This window comes from Chelonia mydas, chromosome 7 (assembly GCF_015237465.2).
Source record: "Chelonia mydas isolate rCheMyd1 chromosome 7, rCheMyd1.pri.v2, whole genome shotgun sequence".
In the NCBI taxonomy this organism is placed as follows: domain Eukaryota; kingdom Metazoa; phylum Chordata; order Testudines; family Cheloniidae; genus Chelonia; species Chelonia mydas.
Window position 1 is genome coordinate 99,542,805 of NC_057853.1, and position 25,759 is coordinate 99,568,563.

At 41.6% G+C, this 25,759-nt stretch overlaps 1 long non-coding RNA gene across 1 annotated transcript in view; it reads right to left on the reverse strand.

Moving 5' to 3' along the window:
* Nucleotides 1-1,785: 1,785 nt before the first annotated feature.
* Nucleotides 1,786-25,759, reverse strand: part of LOC122466704 — a 59,134-nt gene continuing 35,160 nt past the window's right edge. The window contains exons 3-4 of the long non-coding RNA XR_006292433.1: nt 9,227-9,376; nt 1,786-2,219 (exon numbers count right to left, since the gene is read on the reverse strand). This is a non-coding gene — a long non-coding RNA (uncharacterized LOC122466704). The remainder of the gene's footprint in view (nt 2,220-9,226; nt 9,377-25,759) is intronic.

Here is a 25,759-nt window from a genome sequence, read left to right on the forward strand (position 1 = left end):
AACATGTAAATAGCGTGGATGAGGAGGAGACTATATAATCAGCTAACATAAAAAAACAAGAATTTGGAAATCTTTTTGAACAGCACATTAAATGTAATGATTGAAAGTTTTATAAAGCAAAATCCTGCAAATATCTGTACCTGTCAATTTTCTGCCTTTTAGACCTTTTAAAATCTGCCCTCCTTATGCCAATAGTGCATTGCAGTAGCAATACAAATTTCTCATAGATAATATTATTTATATAGCACCACTGAGGTACAGGGCACTGTAGCTGCCAAAGTAAAGTAGCATAAGCAAGAATATGCAGTCACAGCACACATTCATTATAGGAAGCACACCAATATGAAGTGCAAAAATCTGTTTTTTCACCAAATTTTCATCTTTATTTTTCCTGGCAGCTACTCAGGAAGCACTATATATATATTTTTAATACTGCTGTATTAATATTCTATTCTAGATGTGCATTGAAGCAACTTGATGCAAAGAAAGGATGGACTTAACAAGAGCATTCATTTTTTTCTCAGCACCTAGGCTGTTTCAAATTAAAGAGAATCCGGCATCAGGAGGCAGTGCTATTTTAATCATTCCAATGTGTCCAGTGTGGGAGATGAACTCAAAAGGTGAATATTAAAAGTAGTTGTGGAATTCAGTCATTTTGCGAATGAACACATAATAGCCAAAGGCAAAACCGGAAGGCAACTTCACTTCCAATCAGTGTTTCCATTTTATTGAAACCAGATTGGAATTCCTGGAAAGAAGCCTACATATCACATCTTTAATACTAATTTTCATATACTCCAGTAAAACTGTCAGGGTGAATCAGTTGCTGAAGAAAGCTTCCTGTATAATTTACAGATGTACCTCCCTGTAGTCCGTTATTTAGTCGTGAATCAGAAGCATGTTTTTGATCATGCTCACAGATTTCCCCTCACCTATGGAGGTTTTCACTGGCTCTAATTTGTTGATTAAAATTAGCCTTTTCACACTGACCACATCCTACAAAATATGGTAATCCCCAGACACATAGTAGGGGTTCCATCAATATATATCCCCACTGATTCATCTTCCAAGGCATTCAGATAACATTCAGAAACTATGACTCAAAAAATGCTATATGTATCAGGTCCAAATTTTTTCTCTGCAAAATGTCGATGAATAAATAAGTGACTGAGGTCTCTTTAATGAAGATAAAAATAGCAGTTGGTTGATTATCGTACAAGTATCTTCTTCTAAGTTCCATGATAAAAACACCACATTATTTGTTGAAAGTAGAGACAAATGATCCTGTGGCTCGCCTGTGTGGAATCAAGCCACCTCTCCAGCCTCGGAACCAGATCAAAGCAAGACTGAATTTTGCACCGATAGCCTTTTTTGTTTGTTTGTTTGTTTCCCAGAGAGCACAGTCCCAACAATCTGCCATTCTGCCAAGATGTCCTGCCAAATTCATTCCGTGAAAGCATTTAGGAGAAGCAAGAGCAAGCGTATTTTCAAATCTCCTCTTTTTAATTCCCACAAGTACTACATTATGGAATTTATTATTCTTGCGCTCTAAAAGAAGGAATGGGGGATGGTAGTAAGAAGAATGAGTCATTTTACAGGAAACTGCACTGGGTAAGGTTTGAAGAGTTCAGGTTATTGTAGCAGTACATTTGCGCTGTTCTAGTTTCGGTTGTGTCAGCGCTTCCATTAAATCTCCATTAGTCTGGGGTTTATAACTCATCTGTAAAAATTTGCTCAGACTTCAGGAACTTGGCATAGAATAGGTATTTTTTCCCCCTAGTTGTTAAAAAAACATGGGTTGGCTGTTTTTAAGCATCTTTTGACACAGATATAAAATGTTTATTGGTTTAAGACATTTCTCTGCTTGTAAAACTGAAAACTATCTTCATTATTCACAAAAATGAAATTTAAGGAAGCCAGAGGACCTCTGGAGACCAAGATTCAAATTCTGATGAGGCCACAAGCATGAATATGAGCTTAGTTGTCTCAGCCTGGTCTCCATTTACGTGCTTCACAAAATCACCACACTATTTTGGCACGATAGAAGATTTTCACTCAAGAGGTCCAGGACAATAGCAGGGTCCTGCAGGTCAGAATCATGGTGCATTGGCAGAGCTTTAAATGATGGGCTTGTTCAATTTCAGTCTGCTTTATGGCTGGCTCAGGCAAGTGCCATCACGCCCTTATTTTTCAGGAACATTAAATTCACACAATATTTTCTAAAACGGGGAAAAAATGAACAAGAATTACATAATCACTAACTTCAATTTGGCAATAAATACTCTACATGATGAGCAAACACATTTGTTATTTGGTAGAGTGGAAACAAAAAACAAAAATTCAGTACGGTAGGGGTGTTAACATATCAAGCATTACTCAGATGCATGATACATTTTGTCTATAAAAATCTCATCAGGATTTTTAGAAGAAGAATTCACTGCCCTCCCTCTTTTTGTTGAGGAGGTGTGTATGCTCTTTGTTAGCACATTTTGTAATTTAATGGTTTTCTTGGCACTTTGACTATTTCTACATTTTCAGGTTGCTGCAATAGCTAGGAAGGCTTTTCCCCCCTATTTGCACCTGCAACTTAGCTTATGTGATGTGAACCTTACCTATTACCCATGCTTTTTTGACCAATTCACTAGATTCCAGCAATTGATCTACACAAGACAATCCTGGAAGACCACTGAGAAGCTTCAGACAGTACGGAATGAAGCTGTGTTTACTTAGTGGTGCTATATATGCTACAAGTGTTACTTCTATGTGGCACAGGCTGCAGTAGTTAATCCGCTTCCAGAGGCAGAAGGTCCATCGACTTTGATCTATACAGCATGGTTTGGACCTTGGGTCTTGGGTCAGCATGGTATTCAAACACCTGCCTAACTTTAAGCTTGTAGCAGCTCCACTGACCTTATATGCGCAGGTGCTTTGCTGAACAGAGGCCTTAGAGATCACCATTCTTCCTTTGCACCATTTCTGACGTCTGGAATCAGCTGGGACACTCTAGCTAAGTCTCCAGATTTCAACCCTTGGTAACTGGATTTAGTGAAGAAGCCCTGAAAATCTCATCTAAACTTATCTGTACCTATCAGTTATCAACCTATGCTCCTGTAGAGCCAAGTGTCCCTATAAAGGGAAAAGAAGGGGGAGGGGGGAGACTGAGAGCAAGATATCAGTCTCTGAGCTTTAACTTCATCCAATAGCAAGAAAATCAACAAGAAAATGTTGACGCAAGCATGATATGAGCAATAGTATATTGTAACCTATTGCTATATTATATATAATGTAACCTATATTGTCACACATTTGTTCACTAGTTCTGTCAGTACCATCTAGTTTGTTCCATGATTTTTAATTTTCTGTTCTAAATGCAAGATGCTTTTTTCTCTTCAATTAAAAAATGTATTTTAAAAATGTATTAGTACTAGACTGGGTAGTAAAGTGGGTTAATGCACTAGCATTTCACCTCTAGAGGCCTAGATTCAAATCTGTTTTAGATGGTCGTTTGTCACATCACAAACCCACTGCCATACAATTTGGCTTAAATGGCAATATTTGCATACAAGATGTCCAGCTCTGGAACGAAACAGGGTTGCTGGAGGTCAGGACTGGAGCACACAAGCACTGCCAAGTGTACTAATTACATAGAACTCACAATGACCACAGTGTATTTGGTCTCTAGTCAGCAGCACCTCTAATTACTGCAGTGTGATCCTATTAACTTAAATTACATTTTAGAGTTTTTAATGTAATGACTTAGACTTTCATTATGCATATTATGACAAGGCAGCCCCTTTCTGGGGTACCCTGCTGCAGCCAGACTGTGGTACAACTCACATGCCTACCTCAGTTTCCTCTTTCTTCCAGAGTCTCCAGTAACTCCACTCAAGCTTTCAGAATATCCGCAACCCTTTGCAGAGTTAATTTATCCCACAACAATAATCCAGATTTCACCAGCACAATGCAAACAGAACATTCACACTTTCAAGTCACAACTGTCCATCAACAACACGCCAGGTACAGCTCTGGCATCTCTCATCACACCTCAGCTCTCCAGCATGGCTCCAGCATCTCTCACCATGCGTCACCCCAACCCCTCTAACTGAGGTGCTTCTCTGCTCTGTTTCCTTCCTGGGTATGGTTCACAATCTTGCCCAGAAGCATTAGCAGGCTCATCCTTTCATCCCTCTCTGGCCATTCAGCTTCAGCTCTGTCTCAGAGAGCCAGCAGGCATCTTCCTCTCCAGCTCTCAGCCTTTGGCTCTCTCCAGCCCTCTCTGGCTATTGCTCTCTGGTTTGGGGAAGTTTTTAGGCGACCCCTTCACTCCAACTGCTTTCCTGCCTTCTGCACTCACCAGCCTGATCGGGCTCCACTGCTCAGTCAGGGAACTCTCACCACTCTCTCCTTCAAGGGCATCCCTTCCCTGGAGATCTCAGTCCAGCTCTGCTTTTCTCCCAAGCTCTCTCTACTTCTCTAGCCAGAATCAGCTGTTCACTCTCCCACTCTGGGTTCCTTCCCTTTGTCCTTGTGCTCACCCTCTCTAAATCCTAGGGGCAGCCCTGCCCTCCTCATTACATCAAACTAGGGTGCACCTGGACTGGAACAGAAGAGCTGGGCCCAACTTCATTTAAGGGGCCAGCTACCCTGTTATACATAAGTTTACATGCTTTGCTGAAGTCCATCCCTATTCAGCAAAGCACTTAAGCTTGCGCTAAGCTTTAAGCACATGCTTAAATCCCACTGAAGTTTTAGGGACTTAGGCCACAGCTGGTTGGAAATTCTCCAACAGAATATTCTTCTGTTGAGAATGGCAATTAGTCGTAATTGAAACATTTCATGGAGATAGTTCAACTTCTGCTAAGTTGTGACAGAACCCTGATTTCCTGCCAGCCTGCCCACTCAGTTCCACAACAGCCACAATGTGGTCTGACAAAGAGCCAGGAGCCTGGAAGTGTTAGAAGCTGCAGCTCCCAAGCTATGAGGCTTCAAGCTCAGCTAGGGCTTCCAGGTTCCTGGCTCCCCACTAGCCCACCAGGTAGGATGATGGTGAGCCAGGAGACTGGAAGCCCCAGTTCCAAAGCTCCCAGCTTAACAACTCCTGAGCAGCTCACCAGGTAGGCAATCCCTGAGACATAGACCCCAGGGTTTCCAGGAGCCAAAGCCGTATTCCCTTTCATGGAGAATTTAGATTTTTTGCTTTATGTTCCAAATCAGAAAAAAATACAGGTCAAAATATTAGAGTCCTCTGGTAAACAAAATTACACTTTCTCCTCACAGCTTTTTTTCAGCACTTATTCAGAAAAGCACTTAAGCCGATGCTGAGCTCCATAAGCAGTACAATTCTGTCCATCTATGATGACATTCAAAAAGCAATTTAATAAATGCATTGTTTCTGCTGCAGATGGAATTTTGAAATATCCCTCAGCTTTACAGAGGCACTGCCATAGTTGTACTAGATTTTTTCTCTGAGGTGTAGAAAAATCTTAGACCAACACTAAGATCAGCAGTGTTTGTACATTCCATCATGCCTGGAATAAGGAGTCAATCTTCAATCTCTTAGGTCTTTACCTCCTCTTCTTTTATGTAAGAGCCAACAAGAGGTATATATAAGGCTATGCTGAATAATCTCATGATTGTGTGGTTATTGCCCCATGTTTCCTCACCTTGTCCTCTCTATACTGTTTGTCACACTCACTCATTGCTTACATCTAAGCTCTTTGGGGCAGGAAATGTATCATGTGAGAAATACAAAGCTCTTCTGATTCACTGCAAACCAACAAATAATACTGGTTTTAGTGCTGCTGGGAAATTTTAAACCCAGTCAATTTATATTTTAAAAGGGCATTTCTTATTGATGTTCTTGTATCACCTTCCTGGTCTCTCAGCTGGCTCTCCTAATACTGCCCTCCTGGGCGTATAGCGATGGGAACCAGAACAAATGCTGTGTTCTCCCATAATACTTCTAGCAGAAGCCAGCATTCTGGGCAGCATTCTGGGAAGGCATTGCTTTCAGAAAAGTTCAATCAAGCTTTTAATTTTTCCTGTTCAAATGACTCAATAATACTCACACTGGGCCTGCGACATCCACAGGCCCACCTTCATTGGGTGCTCCAACAAGACTGTCAAAATTTCACTGGAATGCTTCTGAAAGCAACTTTCCTTCAGGCCCTTTGACACTTCCACATGAACTGAGACTCTTAGACCATTAGGCAGGACATATAGTTCTACTGGTGCTTGAAGAGCTATCACTACCACCAACACTCATAGATCCCAAGGCCAGAAGGGACCATTATGATCATGTAATCTGACCCCCTGTACACCACCAACCATAGAACTTCCCCCCAAATAATTCCTAGTGGATATCTTTTAGAAAAACATCCAGTCTTGATTTAAAAATTGTCAGCGATGGCGGATCAACCAGGACCCTTGGTAAATTGTTTCAGTGCTAATTATTATCACCATTACAATTGTATGCCTTATTGCCAATCTGAATTTGGGTAGCTTCAGCTTCCATCCATTGGATCATGTTATATCTTTCTCTCTACTTTCATTGAGAGCAGCACCAGAGAGGTGGATGGAAATTAGAATAAAGGCACTTACTGTAAATGAATAAAAGCCCCGGGAATTCTTAAAGTTTTAATCAGGCCCAGGCCTAGAAAAAAGGCCTTCTTTAATGGAAAACATTATTGCTTTTTATTTGGAAGAAAAGCTTGTTTTCCCCTCCCCTAAAATTTACACAAAGCCACAGGTCTATTTTATACATACTGTACCTAATAAGTCATCCTGGACACAATATTCTACAAAGTCTCTGAAGAAGCCAGTAAAGCCATTATAAACAATATATGAGCATTTTCATGGCAATATTTTATTAATATTATTTTTTACTGTATTCTGCATTTTTACACCAGCTGGTTTGTGGGGAGGGGTGGCAGCAGGAAACAAGGAGATACTTGAACAAATAATATGATTAAACAATATTTAGGGTGTAATAGAACACCCAAAATATGAGAATTTTAGCATGAGGATTTAAGCTATTGCCTTCCCTGTTGTGTCAATTGCAGCATTTATTGCTGGTTGAATTACCTATTCCTTAAAGACCTTCAAAGTACCTAAGCATGGTTCACAGTAGAATCTCAGCACTAATTGTTAGTTGCTTTGCTTCTGTCAGAGTGTGTCATAACCAGTCTCTCTTTAAATTTGATCTTTGGGGCAGTTTGTCAGCTGGTGTAAGCAGACATCGACCCATTGACAATTTACATCAGCTGAAGATCTGCCCCTTTGTACTGAATGGAGTTGCCGTGAGATGGAGTGTGCATACACCATATAATGAGTCAGATAGGGAAGGTGTTGACTGCTTTCCAAGGGAACCAGGCAGAGGCTTCTGAAGAAGCTACTCAGCCTGCCAGGTGGAGAGGGCGGATCTCCATCTGGACTTATTAAGGAAGGAATGGGATAAAAGTTTGGCAGTTCTCTGATAGAAGGAGGAATTGTTCTTCCTCTCACCTCCTAGTGCAAACAGGTAACAGGAACAGGAGACTTCCAGACCATGCCCCAGGTAGGATGCATGACAATTCTGGGGAAAAGACTGTTCTAGTTACACAAGATTATTTTATTTCTCACTAGCAACTTCAAGTTAATACATTTATTTTTCCTTAATTCTGTTTTCCCTGGGCCACAGTCAAACACATGGTGCTAGACGTGGGGTTTTGGAATGCCTCTGTGAACAAAGAGAAAAGCACAGATGTAAAACCTTTATTACAGTGGCTGAATGAGCATTAGGCCAAGCAGCCACACAAGTTGATCCAACAGATAGCCAGCCAAGAGCAGCAGTGAATGCAACAGATGGTAACACTTGTACACCCTTGGGTGCAGCCACCAGCTCACCTGGTGTTAAAACTGATGGATTGATGCATAATTATATAGAAGATGTCTTCTCTTAGAGCTCCACAAGACAAAAACTGAGGGATAAAAATGGCCAGAAGACAGATTATCAGAAGAACTAAAAGCTAGGAGGGTCCTTAGACCCTCACATAAACTCCACTCCATAAATACCGAAATACTGATAGCGGACAACCTAAAGATGAGAGATCCCCTGGGAAATAACCTAGGATTTTTCTCCAGCTGACAACCAGGATTCATACCTCCTACTAATGTCTGTATGCATAAGAAATGCAATATGGCCACACTGGGTGGTAGAAAATTTGTGACAAAGACAGGATTTGCTAAAATCACCATTCTGGCCCAGATTTGAGATTCAAGTTCTAGCCAACTCTGGTTACAGACAAACTGTAGTCCAAGAATAACTAGTAAATCCTGAAGATGGGATATACTATATGGAGAGTGTACACACAGGGATATTAAACTCTCTCCTACCATCATGACTTCAAAGGACTGCACTAGCCCCATCACTGTCAACATAGCTAAGCACATGGCTGAACCTGATATACTCGGGTGAGATTTGGGGCACTTTCATCAGGTGTTGGGGAAGTTCCAAAGAGCCTCTGAGCCTGAGGTGGCCAAACCACAGTAGGAACTGTTGGGCAATATTTTCCCCAGGAAAAGGTCAAAGTTATTAAATCCTTAATTCCAGGTGCATAAATCTAGAAGACAGATAGTTAAAAAGATGGTTAGAGTTAAAATAGAAGTCTGAGATAAGAGAGGATATAAAATAACACATGAGGATTTTATCCACCTGGTGGGAATAAATGTGGAACCCAAATCTGAAACAAGCAACCCATCTCTGCCAGATAATTCCACAAACCAACCTGAGGAGCTGGGGCACAAGAAGCTAACTGCATTGTCCAAGTTCATGATGGACCAGCAGAAGGATGATTCCATAAATCATGTTTATGTAACAATGTCGGTGGGAAATGAACCCAGGACCTCTAGATCTCAAAGCATGAACCTCTACTGTTTGAGTTGAAGGATAAGCTCCATTCATTGGAGGCCAGTAGCAGACTCATAAACCTCATACATGGTCTGGCCACTGGGGACACAAAACCCACACTTTGCTGGCATTGGTTACATGTTACAATCAAATTGCAGAATGAAGTGGAACCAAAGCAAGCATATCAACATTCAGACTCTGGAGTGAAAATTGACCAGTTGAACATAGCAGCTCCTTATTCCCCGGCCATACCAATGCCAGAGGTTACACTTGATTCACACTATTCCGTTGGCAGGATGCTTGAAGGGGTGGGAAATAGGATCAAGTCTATTTACCTACCTTTTATGGCTGGCAATATACAGAGAAGTAGCCAACTTATGTGCCTCCTGACTCACATTAGTGTCTTCCAAAGTAGTGTCAAAGCTCCATTAGTGCCCTTTCCATTCAGATGATCCTTTTGAGCAAACAGGAGTAGACATGGTGGGACTCCTAGAAAGAAATATTGTTGGACAACATTATAGCTTGGTCATTATGGACTATACAATCCTTGACTCAGAAGCAACTTCATTATGCATTATGACTCTGAAGCAACTACCAGTGCCCTGAAAGACCTTCATGCATCAGGAGCTAGTTTCCTGTCTAGATCCATGGAATAAATGTGTGCATTGTTAACAATTAAAACTCTCAGAACCTCCATCTACCATGTTCAGACAGACAGCTTGACAGAAAAAATTTAATGTGTCACTTTAAAATATGCTCAATAAAGATATAACCCTTCTTCTCCATGACTGGGACCAGCTACTTCCATCCATGTGCTTCACTTTACAGGAGGTCTCCAAGCCTCCACAGCATTCTCTCAATTTAAATTGTGTTAAGAGAGGAAAGCTCAAGGAATCCTTGATTTGGTGAAGGAAATGTGAGCAGAATCAGTTTCCAATGGGGACAATGTTGTTTAAGTATGTACTTAAGCTCTGTGCGAAATTAAAAGGTTTAGATGTATTGGTGCAGGAGAACATACAGGATCCCCAGCAGGCCCAGGAAATCCTGTAGCCCAGGCACCTGGCTCTTGATTTTCCTACCTCGAGCGTGGGTACTCCTGATGCTGCATTTGCACTACATTTGCAGCATGTTGGCAAATAGCGATGTCCAGGCTATCTGGATGATATGAGTGGTTAATTATGAAGTTAAATAATATGGGAAAAGGAAAGAAACATAAATTTGTCACATAAATGTATTCAAGCTGTGACAAAGCCAACAGCAGCTATTCACTGCAGTCTACCCGGATAAATCTCAGTTATGGCCAAAATCTGACATCTCCCAGTTAAAACAAAAAAGCACTGACAGTCTAACTGGTCACTGATTTTACCTTTGTATTTTCATCATGTCCAGGGGGAAAAAATTATTACACAAAGTTAAAACTGAACTAGGCAAACCAGTATGGTAAACACTCCAACCAAACGAGGGAGACCTTGTAGCAGAAACTCCAAATGATGCTAGAACTTAGAGGGACTGAAAAATCCAAGAGTGACTAGAGAATCCTCAAAAGTAGTTCTGTTTCAAAATCCTTCATAAAATTTTGTACTGATTTTAGAAACCATTTAGATTACCTCATCTACCTGGCATACAAATTTTTAGACAGGTTGGCTGGAGGAGCCCATTACATCACTGCCCTAGATCTCACAAAAAGGTATAAGCAAATTCCCCTCAACCTAGAAAGCAGAATAAAACGTGGATCATGCACAATGCTGTTTGGGTTAAACAGAGCACCTGCAATGTTCCAGTGGCTGATTAACCAAATATTTCAGCCCCATAACCAATATACTGATGCTATCTTCACAATATGGTAATCTACAGGTTTCTCTGGGATTCCTACCTAGAGAAGGTAGCAGCCTGAAGGCTGGAAAAAACAGCAAATCTCATGAGGTATGCCATTGGCAAAGATGAAAGCCTCACTAGTGTATTCTCTGAGAAAAGGCCAAATCTGCCTACTGGTAAGCAAAATTCAAAGCATAATGAAACACATCCACCACAGTGCAGCAATCCAGTCATTTTTATGTCCAACAGGCTATCACCAAAGTTTCATGTTATTTTTTGCCATCATTGCAGCAACCTTGACTAGCCACACTGAATAAAAAGATTTGAGGCCATGTTCGCTGGTCAACAGCCTGTTAAATAGGCTACCAATCTATCCAAGGGAACTTTTGTAGCTAGCCAGTATTATAAAATCTCAGTTGTAATAACTAATTTACACACCAGCACAAGACCTTTCAAACTGGCCTTCAGGCTGTGCAGTCCCAATAAATAGACAGAGAAGATCACCCAACATTCTAGTTAGGCTGTCAGCTGTTTCCTTGGAAGAAAGGATTGAGGAATGTTTAGCTGTTATGTGGGCCATTGAGGTTCTCCTATTTTCATGTCCTAGGGAACCATTTGACACGTCATAGACCATGTCTACATAAAATGACTAAATGTCACGTACCATGTCAATGCCCACATTGTGAGATAACAGCTGCTCTGACACTCTTATTCCTTCCAGGAGCGACACCAAGGAGGGCAGTTCATAGCCTAACTTTCTGCCTTGCAAAGGAGGAGAGGCTTTAACTCAGCATGCCCCAGGCTCTACTTTGAGGGAGAGGCCATGCTGGGTTGTACATACTCCACACTAAGGCAAGCGGGGAGGAAATTAACTTCCTTTCAAGGTAACCAGTTTGAAAGCCTACTCCACCCCAGAGAAACTGCTTGACATGCCAGCTAGAAATGGAAGATCCCTGCAGGATTTGTGGAGGTAAGAATATAAAAACAGGGACAAAAAGTAATTTAAGAACTTCCTGTGGGAAAGAGGAAGGATTATCACTCTGTCCTCCTAGTCAAGGAGGTAATAGAGCCAAGAGAATCTCAGACCAAGTCCTAAAAGGCATGAAGATACTGGGGAGAGGGGAATTACTTTAGTCATACAGGACTACACTTCTCACAAGACAATGAGAGCTAGATCCTTCAGTGCATTGTTGTTCAGTTTGCACTGTGCTACTGGCACAATCTGGCCATGAAGCCAGTCTTTAACCAGATCTGAGAGGACTTCCCCAGTTCAAGAGGGATTCTTTGATGATGTAAGGCCGGTAGGGTCTCATACATCATTCCCTCTCCCTGCTGCCATCATAGTAAAGAAAAAAGGGACATAGCAGAGAAAGAGGGCATGCCCGAGAGACCCCTAGGCCATCCCAATCTCTGCCTGTGGTTTCAGCTGTTACAAGGCATTAACAATCAGCATAAGTTACAACAGCCCTCAATGCTGCTCCAATCCATTACAGAGACACTGGGGACCCATTACAGTGATCCCAGAAGTACAAGAGGACAAATCTGCCAACTTTTCCTCACCTCTCACCCTGATCTGTGCTCCCTGCAGTTCAGCCGACCCCAGGATATGCCCTTTTAAGACAAGACTGTATGTTTGCCCTTAATTTTGGTTTCCGCTGGCTGAAACAAGGGTTTGGCAGTGGATGCCAAATGAATGGATGAAGCTGAAGAAAGCCACAGTCCTGACTCTCTGGTCCTTTTGGCTAGTGTCTGTTTGCCACTCTTGAACATACAGTTAAAAATAAAACCACACAACATTGTAAATGAAAGCACAGCCTTATTTTCCAAAAATAAAATCCCTCTTAGAAAACATATCAAAACAGTCAGCACTGTGCACTGTGAATAAAATTATCAGATTTAATAAATATTTTATTTTCCCATTCTAATTACCAAAAAAAAGTTAATTTCTGAAGCAATTTTTTTCATCTTTATTTTTAAACCCTTAACATAATGACTGAATGCCTAATATGGAATTGATAAATTTTTTAAAGGTTTCTTTGAAAAAATTCAAAGCTGAACTGCAGCAGACCACCACAGGGAAGTCTATAATCTTTAGTTGGACGCCTGGCAAACCACTGTTCTGGCCTGTGCCAGCATTGCATTCTGACAGAACAAGTGTTGCATGAGATGTGAAGGATGACTCTGGTCTGCTGAAAAACCCTGGAGCAGGTGTTCCTCATCCTCATTTGCAATGGAGCATGGCCCCTGGCTCAGTGAGCTGGAGCAAATGCGCTGGCAGGACCCATCATGTACCTGCGTGCTGAGATGCACTAATGATAATGGATGCAGGCCTATTAACCATCCCATTTGTAATGGCACACAACACTGATTGCTTAGGGAATGAGTCAGCGGCTTTCCAAACGGGAGCAGAGAATGCTGGGAACCCATGATCCTTTGTGCATTCCTTATGCTCTGTTGGGTGTACAACTATGTTAGTCTTTATTTAATAATATAAATGAATACATGATTTGCTACATGATTATACATTAAGATAAGCCACTTTGGGCAGTATAATATTAACATTGTTGTCCTGCTGTCTTGGGCTGTAGATCAGTTCCATTTGTTGCATTCTTTGCCATTCTAAGCCTTGCTGGCATAAGAGGCTATCCCTGGGTGAGCTTAATCCAAGAAGAACCAACTGAAGGGCAAAAGTCAAGGGTCCAACAAGCACATGTAAGCTTCACGGTTTACAGAAGGCTTGTGATTATTTGTGATTTGAATTTTTCAGTGCAGGCAGAGAAAAAAGTGTGGTTCATCTTCTACTGTTTGTTCCCTCTCTTTCCTCAGGGAAGAAAATCCACCAAGAGTAGCCTTTGACTGACACACACACACACACCATGTGTGTACGTACAGCTTGTTGTCATTGTTTTTTAAAAAACTTCTTGCTTGCCCATTATGTATAAATGAATCTTGCTGAGAGTTGATTCTATTTGTGATTGTGGGATAATTCAGCAAGTCCAAAAGACACTCTTGTAAAAAGCAGTTTTCATAAAGATAGATGATGTTATTTATACATATTTGGTTCTGTTGCCAACTTAGATAAATATTCATTTATGAACAGGTGAGAAATTTTTTTTAACTACAACACATACCGTTGATTATTCTGCGAAGTTAACTAATGAATTTGCCAATTTTTTTGACAACATAAAAGTAAGCTGCTTATATTTGTTGCTTAGTTCATTCTGTTTTGATTTCTTTGTAAAATGTGTATGAGGACCCCTTTTACTGTATTTTTCAAAATAGGCAGTTTGGTTGCCAATTTGGTATAATAAGCACATGTGTCTAACAATTTTTAATGAAGTGCCACTTTTTATATATAAAAGGGAACATATGAAGATAATAGGTAACATTTTCAAAAGAACCTCCTAAAATTGTGGCAATTTCCGTGCACGTTATTTGTCTTTAATTTTTCATGTGTGCGATTTGTAAGTGCAAAAACTGATTTGTGCATGTGTATTTGTAGACATCTGGAACCAGATTTGCTGGTATGTTCTGGCGGCTTTGCGTCACTGGCAACACAAAGCAGTCGTAAACAGGGCTTAACTGGCTAGTTAAACCACATTTATGGTTGCTTTGCATCATCAGAGTGGCACAAAGCAGCCAGAGCATACCAGTAAATCTGGCCCCTGGGTTCTTATTTTGCCACATAAATACTATTTTTTCTTGCCAGTCTAAGTTTTTGAATGTGAAATATCGCTCATGCAAAAACATTTACTCAAAAATGTGCATTTTTAGTGGTCTGGTGAAGGCCTTTTGAAAGTTGCACCTAATATATGTCTATATAGATGTATGTAAGTACCATAGATTTATAGAAAATTGCACCTGGTGACCAATGATATATTTTTATATACCACTTCACTTCACAGAGAGTGTATGCTGGAGGAAAGAAAGTTCATTGTTAGATGCACTAATTACCAACCAACCATGAGATATTTTATTACTCTGAGTTTTACCCTTCTTCAGATCATTGTTGTAAGACTAGACTTTGCAATCAGATTTCCCATCCCCACTCCCCACCCCTCCATACACACTCCACTTTGCTGGCAGTCACTATGCAGTGATCAACAGGCTTGGAATTTCTCCATATGTATTGTACAGTATATTTCAAAGGAATTTTTCTGTCATGCACAGTATATCAATACTCAATGTGGGAGTAATTTAACTTCTTAATTTATAGCAGTGGTAACAACATTTTCAAACTGGCCATAAAATATTCTTGTACTCTTCTAATCTGGGTTCTCAGTGTTCTATAATGGGAATTCTATGAATAATATTGGGAAGTGAGAGATATTTTATATGCTATTGCTAAGGGAACGGTGTTATTGCATAAAAGTTAGGTGGCATGGGAGAGACTGATAGAGGTGCTGTTTAAAAAATATACCCTTCAGAATTTGTCATATCAATAATGAGGATTTAGTGACATTTTCCCTTGGAAAAATTATTTCTGCAGAAAGATAGGGTTACAGAGAATAGGATCTCAGTTACAGACGCCTCCAATTTGTACCGTACAAACTACATTGCTAATCTAACATCCGGCGTCCATCAAAAAACTATCCTCTGTCCGTTTTTTCAGTAGATTATTATTTATTTGTATTACTGTAGCACCTCAAGGCCCAAGCCAAGATCAAGGCCCCATTGTTCTAGACACTTTAGAGAGACATAGTAAGAGAGTGTCTGCCCTTAAGAGTTTATAATCTCAATAGTCAAGACAGACAAAGGGAAGCAGAAAAGAAGTACTGTAAACCCCATTTGACATACAGGGACCAGAAGCACAGAAAGAATCATAGAATCATAGAATATCAGGGTTCGAAGGGACCTCAGGAGGTCATCTAGTCCAACCCCCTGCTTAAAGCAGGACCAATCCCCAACTAAATCATCCCAGCCAGGGCTTTGTCAAGCCTGACCTTAAAAACTTCTAAGGAAGGAGATTCCACCACCTCCCTAAGTGACGCATTCCAGTGTTTCACCACCCTCCTAGTGAAAAAGTTTTTCCTAATATCCAACCTACACCTCCCCCACTGCAACTTGAGACCATTACTCCTCGTTCTGTCATCTGCTACCACCAAGAACAGTCTAGATCCATCCTCTTTGGAACCCCTTTTCAGGTAGTTGAAAGCAGCTATCAAATCCCCCCTCATTCTTCTCTTCCGCAAACTAAACAATCCCAGTTCCCTCAGCCTCTCCTCATAACTCATGTGTTCCAGTCCCCTAATCATTTTTGTTGCCCTCCACTGGACATTTTCCAATTTTTCCACATCCTTCTTGTAGTGTGGGGCCCAAAACTGGACACAGTACTCCAGATGAGGCCTCACCAATGTCAAGGGGAAAGATCATGTCCCTCCATCTGCTGGCAGTGCCCTTACTTATACATCCCAAAATGCCATTGGCCTTCTTGGCAACAAGGGCACACTGTTGACTCATATCCAGCTTCTCGTCCACTGTAACCCCTAGGTCCTTTTCTGCAGAACTGCTGCCTAGCCATTCGGAACCTAGTCTGTAGCGGTGCATGGGATTCTTCCGTCCTAAGTGCAGGACTCTACACTTGTCCTTGTTGAACCTCATCAGATTTCTTTTGGCCCAGTCCTCTAATTTGTCTAGGTCCCTCTGTATCCTATCCCTAGCCTCCAACGTATCTACCTCTCCTCCCAGTTTAGTGTCATCTGCAAACTTGCTGAGGGTGCAATCCACGCCATCCTCCAGATCATTAATGACGATATTGAACAAAACCAGCCCAAGGACCGACCCTTGGGGCACGCCACTTGATACCGGCTGCCAACTAGACATGGAGCCATTGATCACTACCCAATGAGCCCGACAATCTAGCCAGCTTTCTATCCACCTTATAGTCCATTCATCCAGCCCATACTTCTTTAACTTGCTGGCAAGAATACTGTGGGAGACCGTGTCAAAAGCTTTGCTAAAGTCAAGGAACAATATGTCCACTGCTTTCCCACCATCCACAGAGCCAGTTATCTCATCATAGAAGGCAATTAGATTAGTCAGGCATGACTTGCCCTTGGTGAATCCATGCTGACTGTTCCTGATCACTTTCCTCTCCATGGCTTGCCTAAGGCTACAGAGGAAGTCTGTAGCAGAACCAGGAATTGAACCCTAATCTCCCAAATCCTAGTCCATGCCTTAGCATTAAAGTCTTTTGGCAAGATATTTTCTAAACACAGGACAGAGTTTCATAAATACTCTGATGTTACATACATGTATGCCTATTTCTCCTGTTTATGAGAAGGCATGTGTAATTGTCATTGGCAGTCGGAGGCCTTGGATCATCTCAATCTCAACTTTGGGAAGACAGAAAACTTGCTAGGTGTTGGAAGCTATTGACATAAAGGGGACTGCCTCTTCCTTTAAATCCCCCATGACTGAAAGAGCTTTTCTGGAAGTGTGTTGCCAGATTAAAGACCTTGGCATCGCTGTTAAATATGCCTTTTCCACAGAAAACCATGGCTTAAGCATGTTACAAAACAACCTATTTATCCTGTGTGATGGTTCTCAAGGCATCCAGGATGAGAGTCACCCTGTTACCTCCTGCCTCCAGCAACAGGGAATCCTGCCTATGCCTGGCTGGGTGTAAGGCCCTAATATCACCGGCCTGTCAGCCATTAAAGCACCTTCCTCTGGGCTATGCCAGTCCTGTCTTTGTTTTACAGGATGACAGTAGGTGCACCCCTGCCCCCAATCCCTCTGAAGCATTACCCTATGAAATCCAGCCCCTGACCCTGGCTACTCACAGCAATTCCAGCTCCTCTGTGCCCCAGTTTACCAGTTTTCCCTTAAACCACCACTCCTATACACGACACAGCACTTGTGAGCACTTCTAATACAACAAAAGTAGGTTTATTTAAGAAAGACTAAAGATTTAACTAGAAATGAGAGAAAGTGATGGAAATAAATGATTACAATACAAAATCACGAGAAATGAAATTGGATCTACACTTAAGAGTTACCTTTCCTGTCAAATAAAGTAAGATTTTCCCCCAAAGTTAAATCTGTTGCAAACTGGATGATTTGCCAAGATCCATAAGAACCAGGATTCAAACAATCATGAAAGCACCCCTGCTCCACAAGGGTTTTTCTCAGTGAATGGATCCCAAGAGGACTTCTCCCTGCTCTGAGTTATACTGAAATATTCTTTTGTTTCTATTCACAGACATGGTGAACTCCTGCCTTGTTGTAATGTTCACTTTTTACTTTCAAGTGATTTTGATTGTTTGCAGTTGCCTCTGATGGTTTTCCATTGAAAGTCTTGGTATTGAGCAAAGCTTAACAGCTAAGGTGGATTAGGGATTTATGAGGCCAGAGCAAGTGGGGTCCCCTCCCCACCCCTTCCGCCTGCAGTCCCCCTTGTACCCTCCCCCACGCTCCTGCCGGGGAGTGGGGTCAGGGTGCAGAGGTTTGCCTTGTCCCACCCTCCCAGCGCTCGTTCCAGGGATCACTGTTGGGGCGCGGGGGCTTCACCCTCTCCCTGTCAGGAGCGCTGGGCAGGCAGAGCAGAGCAAGCCTCCGCACTCCAATGCCGCTCCCTAGCAGGAGCACCGGATGGGTGGGTGGAGCAGGGCAAGCCCCCACATCCCAATCCCACTCCCCAGCCAAAGCACTGGTGGGTGGAGTGGTTTGGGGCACACCCATTTTTCCAGGGGGGTGGGTGAGGGGCGCAATTGGCCGGGATCCCTGGGCATGGGCCCCCTTGGTCCAGTGGCTAATCCGCCACTGCTTATCAGTGGAGCTTTGTATTGCATCTCTGGCTAAACAGGACAGGTCGGGTAACAACTTCTGCCTGCCTGAATGGGCCATCACTGTGACATATTATCCTCTGGTGACTAATTTTTACTCCAAGTCCATAAAGCATACTTTCAGTTACATTATTCCTCAAATATTACCCACACATACATCTCACAATGATTATGAATCTTGACAAGTTGTGAGCTTTCTGTGGCTACCTTACATGTTACTCTTTATGGATACATACATTGTAGAATGTTTTTGGTGTCGTGAGTTTCTCAGGTCTGAGGTGAGAATTGTTTGCAAAGAACAGGGGACCCTTTGCTAAGGAGCCTCTGTGTCACTTCCTGTGCTGACCTCACAATGACAATGCAAGGCTTTGAAACTGCAAGCTTTCATTATTGTAATTTCTTCCTAGGATTTCCCCTTTGCTTGCAGCTTGCACAGACTACAGTAGCATGTTTGCTCATTGTTCTGATTATATTGCATTCCCCCTACTTTAACATTTTGATGGCTATATTATGATAGATTATCTTTCAACTAGCCCTGTTGTTCTATAAAACCCTTACTAGTGTTAAGCCTAGCTAAAGTCTAGTCCTTTTTTCTTGAGTATCCTCCCAGAGATATTTGTCTTCGGATGCTTCCTGCCTGTTACAAATGCTACCACTATCATCTTTTTGATTGGCAGGCAGTTGTATCTTTGCTGTAGCGGCCCCTGAAGTATGAAACTAACTCTCCTTTTCCAACAATTTCAGCCCCTCACTCCCCATTAACAAACAGCACATACTGGGCCAATTTTTTAACAAGCATAAATCAGCATAATTCCCTTGACTTCAAAGAAGCAATACTGGTTTGTGTCAGCTGAGGATCTGGCCACCAATTTGGTGTGCTTCATTGTAAATATTCTTCATAACCTCCCCACTCTTTCCCCTCTATTTCTATGACTGTTCCATTAGTTTGCATTTCTGAAACATTGGATTTTATATCATTGGTTACATTGTATTGTTATTTTTTTAGCACTTCTTGTGACATGTATTGCTGTACAGCACCTGGAGGGAAAGAGAATAACACAGCATTTCTAGTCTCTGAAGAGTATAACTGAGATATATTTGCACCATCCTCCAACACAATCCTACAGGCCTTTGTCTAATCTGTCCAGCCGAGGCACAGTTGTCTTGATATAAACTATGTTTCTCCAATGCAGATCTAAATGTGCATACTTTGTCTAGTGCGCTGCCTTTTCAGATAACTTGGATGCTCAGGCACATGTAAGGGAGTTACGGTCAAGGCACATTTTGCTACCACGTTCAGACTCAAGCATGGGTTAACATCTATATTTCAACTCATGAGGGAAAAGCATAGCCGCACATGCACAATTTAAATGAGTCCTTATCCTGATTCTTGTTAATATGTGCTGAATAGAATGAGAAAACTAGAATGTTCTGTGATTCTGTCTAAAAACGGAAGAGTATTTCTGAGGTCCAGCATACCAATAGTGTTCCATTCATGACGATATATAAATACACCTCCTGGAGTTGGTTTTACAGTAAACTCCATCTATCCACTTTAATCCCAATCCCCATCCAATTTTACACCCCCACCCCCAATTTACATCAAAAATACCTGGTCCTATTCAAAACTATGGTAATAGCATGTCATACTAAAAGCAAAATTATAATTCCAAAGAAAGGCCACAATGTCACTTATTAAAACTGTTTAAGGGAAAGAATAATTTAATTAATAAGAATGGTCATACCGTGTCAGACCAAAGGTCCATATAGCCCATATCCTGTCTTCCGACCGTGGCCAGTGCCAGGTGCTTCAGAGGGAACAAACAGAACAGATAATCATCAAGTGATCCATCCCCTGTCACCCATTCCCAGCTTCTGGCAAACAGAGGCTAAGGACACCATCCCTGCCCATCCTGGCTAATAGCCATTGATGGACCTATCCTCCATGAAACAAACAAGCAAACAGCTTGGCTTAACAGAGAAATCTTTGGTGAGCTTATCTAGTTTTTTTTTTAACCCTGTTATAGTCTTGGCCTTCACAAATGTGACATTGCACTCCATATTCTTTATGGAAATATGCTTATAATATGGATATGACATAACTGAGATATACTTTATGCAAGATGGGTCTTCTAAGGTATCATTTGAAAGATTATGATTTACTGAATGTGATTATCCAATTTGTATGCATGTGTCATTTCTGTATCTAAAGTTAGGAATATGGACTATGTAACAATTACAACTGGGTGTGTATTGGGAAGACACAGACCAGACGACAGGCCATCAGATTTGATGAGCCATCAGGAAGGAACTACAAGACCATGAAGATACTAATCTCTCTTCCTCCTGGGAGGTGTCTGGGGACTTAACTGTGACACTACTAGGTCAGGTGGTCTTGTCACCTGCTACTAAACATTACCTGGGACTTCTTGTAACTTTCCACTGGAAGGGAAGGGGGGTCAAGTTTGGGAAACAAAGGATTCCTGCCTCAAGTAAATTCTATTTAAGGGTGGGGAGGAAGGCAAACAGGACTCCTCCTCTCCATGGCCTGTCTGCCCAAGAAGAAAGACTGCTGAAGCCACCTGAAAGGAAGGCAAGGGGGGAGTCCAGACTGAGACAAGGGTCCAGTCTGAAAAGAAATATAACTGGAACTCTGAACCACAAAAACTTTGTAATCTGCCTAAAATAACATTTAGGGTAAGAAATTACATTTTGTAACCTGTTGCTTAGCTTGCGTATCTTGTTTTATTTGCTCAGTAATATGCTTTGTTCTGTCTGTTAGCTCTTATATTCACTTAAAATTCACCTTTTGTAGTTAATAAACTTATTTCTTGTTTATAATATAACCCAGTTTGTACAATTTCTAACTGGGGGGGAGGGGCAAGAAGTCATGCACCTCTCTTTTCACATTGAAAAAGAGGGCACATTTTTATGAGCTTGCACTGTGGAGATTTTTCTACACAGCGCAAGACAGCGTTATTTTGGGTTTATTTCCCAAAAGGAGTGTGCACATGAGTGCTGGTGGAGTCCTCTCACACAGACCTGACTTCAGCCTGTGTCTGCAGCAGGGTGTGGCCCTCCCTGTGTGTGTGCTGCAAGAGGCCGGGAAGCCTAATTCAGCAAATCACGGAGAGGGAACCCAGGCTGATTGAGCAGGAGAGGCTCAGTGAAACCCCAGTACATCAGATGGCATCTCAGAAGGGGGGGTCCAACCTGTCACAACAACATCCTCAGATGTAAAGGTCTCACAATAGAGTTACTATAAAAAGTTTGTTCTTTTTATACATCAAAGCAACAAACGCTTGGGACTTATACACATATATAAGTAAAACATACTACGCTGTGCATGAGCTGGTACCATTCATAGCTATTGCTCATATCACTCCCCTTCAGAATATCGTAAATCAGAAATAACTTCACTGGAATTATATCCATGTAAAAGCAGTGTCAGGATAGGAGAATTGATCTTGTGTTCTATAGCACTGTAGAACCACTCTGTTAAAGAAGAAGATGAGTTTCCTCCTTTCTATTTAGGATGCCCAGCAACCAGAAAATGGTCAGAGCAGGAAAAAGAAAATTGGCTGAATAATGCATCTAGGCTCAGAACAGGTTTTGCCCTATAGCAAGGGCCCTTCATTTTGTAACCATTCCTGTTTAGATTATGTGGTGCTCTCACAACTTTAGAAAGGTCGATGCCTCGACAAACACATGGGGTGCAGCATATTTAGACAACATCTTGGATACAATTCAGGCTGAATATAGCACTTAGACTATCTTCTTAAGTAAAGCTGGATGAATAATTGATTTTTCAGAACACTGGCAATTCAAAAAACAAGACAAAAATTTCAGGATAAACAGAAACAAAATTTCCCAAATTTTTCAATAAATCAAGCAGTCAGAAAAAAAAATCACTTTCAGGTCAAATAAAACGTTTAGCTAAACCTGAAAACAAATCAATTGCTTTTAATAAAATATTTCTTAATAAAATGAATGGACATTCATAAACAAAAAACTGATTGTTCTGAATCAAAAATTGAAACATTTTGTTTCAAATACATCAAAATCAAATGTTTGGCTTTTAAAAAAAAAAAAGATTTTTAGGTTTTTTTTAAGCTTTTCCCCCCCAACCAAAACAATTCAGTAAAATCAACTTATTCACTAAATGGTTCAATGTCACTGAAACAGCATTTTTTCTGAAAAAGGTTTTGGTTGAAAAACATCCACTCAGCTGTATTCATGAGGTAGCTAAGGAACTGTAAATTATACCCCCAGCTCCAGTGTAGACATACCCACACTAACTCTGATCAAGTTAGCGAGTTAAAAATAAAAGTCTAACTGCCATGGCATGAGTACATCCCAAGGATTTCAGATGATTTTGTATGCAGGCAACTAGATTGTCCCACCACTGATGCCACCATGGTTACACTTCTATTTGTTGCACAGTAGCTAGATCAGAGCTAGTATGGTCATGGCTCCCCAAGCTGGAAATTTCACCTTCAGCTTCAGTGTAGGTGTGGAAGAATAGTGCAGTTGCTCTCCTTTTTTGAGGGATAAGCTACATAACATAAGCTCAAGACAACAGGAAAGGACCAGCAGAGATGTTGTTCAATATAGAGTGGAAGTGGAGGAGAGAATGTGCTATATTCTGCTCAAAAACAGGAATAGTGAATGTGTCAGTGGGAAGTGTGCTACTGAGGAACTTGCAGTACTTACTTCACTTTGAAAGTCTGAAGGATCAACACTTAAAATATTTCAGTTTTATGTACTTTCTGTTGTTAAGGTTTTTTTCTCTTTGTGTTTGTTTCTGCCATTTTATTTTACCACTGTTTGGTCACCTCCTTGTAAATACAACACCTAGAGATAAATAGGGTTGTAATAGTGTAAATGGAGGAAGAAGTGAGTCCTGGATAGCTACACAAGACTTATCTTGACTATCCTTGAGCTGATATCTCACATTTTCCATAACCTATTATTTCATATAATGACTGCCAAACATACAGAGGTCTGTGAAAAAAGGAAATAAGCTGAGCTGAGAAGAATATAAGAAGGGTGGGAATTAGAGCTGGGAGAAATCCTATATATTTTTACTTCACATAATTTGATGAAAATGAAATATTTGCAGTGAAGGCTGAGGCAACCATACCTTTCAGCCTCCTAAATACCAGGGAGGCCTGACTCTGATCTCACATCATTTAAATATTGAAGTAATTGAAGGAAGGATAATCCAGTGATTAAGATGCTGGCATGGGACATAGGATTCATCAGTACAATTCCCTGGCCTGCCACAGACTTCCTGTGTGACATTAGCCAGTCAGTCAGTTTCTCTGTTCCCTCAATTCTCCAGCTGTGAAATGAGAATAACAGCACTTCCCTACCTTACAGGGGTGTTGTGAGGATGTATACATTATGGAGACAGAAACTATGGTAATGTGGGCACATAAAAGTGTCTAAATGATGGTGGACTTCAGTGGTGTTACTCTTGATTTACACTGGTGTAAATGAGATCAGATTCAGGGCTCAGATGTATAGGAAAAAGCATGAATTCATAGGTGGGGGGTTTTTTGGGGGGTCCTTAGAATACAATTACTTCTCTTGACCTGCTGCTCACAAACAGGGAAGAATTGGTAGGGGAAGTAGAACTGGATGGCAACCTGGGCAGCAGTGATCATGAGATGGTCGAGTTCAGGATCCTGACAAAAGGAAGAAAGGAGAGCAGGGGAATACAGACCCTGGACTTCAGAAAAGCAGACTTAGACTCCCTCAGGGAACTGATGGGCAGGATCCCCTGGAGGCTAATATGAGGGGGAAAGGAGTCCAGGAGAGCTAGCTGTATTTAAAGAAGCCTTATTGAGGGCACAAGAACAAACCATCCTGATGTGCAGAAAGAATAGCAAATATGGCAGGCAAACAGCTTGGCTTAACAGAGAAATCTTTGGTGAGCTTAAGCATAAAAAGGAAGCTTACAAGAAGTGGAAACTTAGACAGATGACTAGGGAGTATAAAACTATTGCTCAGTAAGTTCAAAGCACAACTGGAGTTGCAGCTAGCAAGGGATGTGAAGGATAACAAGAAGGATTTCTACAGGTATGTTAGCAACAAGAAGGTGGTCAGGGAAAGTGTAGGGCCCTTACTGAATGGGGGAGGCAACCTACTGACAGATGATGTGGAAAAAGCTGAAGTACTCAATGCTTTTTCTGCCTTGGTCTTCACAGACAAGGTCAGCTCCCAGACTGCTGCACTGGGCAGCACAGTATGGAGAGGAGGTAAGCAGCCTTCCGTGGTGAAAGAACAGGTTAACGACTATTTAGAAAATCTGGATACGCACAAGTCCATGGGGCCGGATCCAATGCATCAGAGGGTGCTGCGAGAGTTGGCTGATGTGATTGCAGAGCCATTGACCATTATCTCTGAAAACTCGGGGTGACTGGGGAAGGTCCCGGATGATTGGAAAAGGACAAATATAGTGCCCAACTTTAAAAAAGGGAAAAAGGAGAATCCAGGGAACTACAGACTGACCTCAGTCCCTGGAAAAATCATGAAGCAGGTCCTCAAGTAATCCGTTTTGAAGCACTTGGAGGAGAGGAAGGTGATCGGGAACAGTAAACATGGATTCACCAGGGGCAAGTCATACCTGACCAACCTGATTGCCTTCTATGATGAGATAACTGGCTCTATGGATATGGGGAAAGCAGTGGACGGGATATACCTTGACTTTAGCAAAGTTTTTTATATGGTCTCCCACAGTATTCTTGCCAGCACGTTAAAGAAGTAAGGATTGGATGAATGGACTAGAAGGTAGATAGAAAGCTGGCTAGATCATCAGGCTGAACGGATAGTGATCAACGGCTCTATGTCTAGTTGGCAGCTGCTATCAAGCGGAGTGCCCCAGGGGTCAGTCCTGCAGCTGGTTTTGTTCAACATCTTCATTAATGAACTGGATGATGGGATGGATTGCACCCTCAGCAAGTTTGTGGATGACACTAAGTTGAGGGGAGAGAGGTAGATACACTGGTGGGTTGGGATAGGGTCCAGAGTGACTTAGACAAATTGGAGGATTGGGCCAAAAGAAATCTGATGAGGTTCAATAGGGACAAGTGCAGTGTCCTGCAACAAGGACAGAAGAATCCCATGAACTGCTACAGGCTCAGGACCAACTGGCTAAGTGGCAGTTTTGCAGAAAAGGACCTGGGGATTACAGTGGACAAGAAGCTTGACAGGAATCAATAGTGTCCCCTTGTTGCCAAAAAGGCTAACAGCACATTGGGCTGCA